At 56.4% G+C, this 889-nt stretch overlaps 1 pseudogene; it reads right to left on the bottom strand.

The window, feature by feature from the left end:
* Positions 1-416: 416 nt before the first annotated feature.
* Positions 417-525, bottom strand: LOC123964523 (annotated as a pseudogene).
* Positions 526-889: the final 364 nt, after the last annotated feature.

Raw genomic sequence — 889 nt, 5'->3', positions numbered from 1 at the left:
TTCCCGGGTATGGGTACAGCGACAAGGCCACCTTCAGCCGGAGGTCCTCACTCACAAACAGACGCTCAATCCTGGGTGGACATTCAGGAAAAGGATCCAGTCCGCCTGGAAGTCCCTAGCCAGGATCAGACGCTCTCCCGTCCAAGTCCTAAGCAGGCCCTGCCAAGCCTGGCTTCCGAGATCAGGCGAGATCGGGCAGTCCCAGGCCGGAATGGCCGTAAGCTGCCTTTGCACACCCCAGAAGGGCCTTCAAAACACGATGTAACATTTACACAGCACTGTGTACAGGATAGGGAGAAAAAGAAGCAGCAGCAGCATCAGCAGCAGCAGCGCCCCCTGCTGTTTCCTAAAGAGACGTTCAAAAATACTCGATTAACGGAGGGGCCTCTGCCGTTTTTCGAAGGCGAAGCGAAAAAGGCTTACAGCACCGGTTATTCCCAGGCGGTCATCCGTCCAAGTACTAACCAGGCCCTGCTCTGCTTAGCTTCCGAGATCGGGCGCTCCCAGAGCGGTGTGGCCGTAAGCCACTCAGGAACCCCCAAACGGCCCTTCAAAAGATGTTCTACGGCTAATTGGCAAAAAACGTATTCTGCCCATAATGTCCAAGGTGCTCCAGAGTCACTTGGAATCCACAGGCACTGATTCCTGGGTAAACATCCAGGAACCGGGACACCGTTCACGCTTGCAGTCCACAGACAGGAATAGGCACCCGTTCCCGGGTATGGGTACAGCGACAAGGCCACCTTCAGCCGGAGGTCCTCACTCACAAACAGACGCTCATTCCTGGGTGGACATTCAGGAAAAGGATCCAGTCCGCCTGGAAGTCCCTAGCCAGGATCAGACGCTCTCCCGTCCGAGTCCTAAGCAGGCCCTGCCAAGCCTGGCTTCC

The sequence above is a fragment of the Micropterus dolomieu genome, unplaced genomic scaffold, assembly GCF_021292245.1.
Source record: "Micropterus dolomieu isolate WLL.071019.BEF.003 ecotype Adirondacks unplaced genomic scaffold, ASM2129224v1 contig_3062, whole genome shotgun sequence".
Taxonomy (NCBI): domain Eukaryota; kingdom Metazoa; phylum Chordata; class Actinopteri; order Centrarchiformes; family Centrarchidae; genus Micropterus; species Micropterus dolomieu.
The sequence above is the reverse complement of the archived record's forward strand: the minus strand, read 5'-3'. Positions and strand labels throughout refer to the sequence as shown.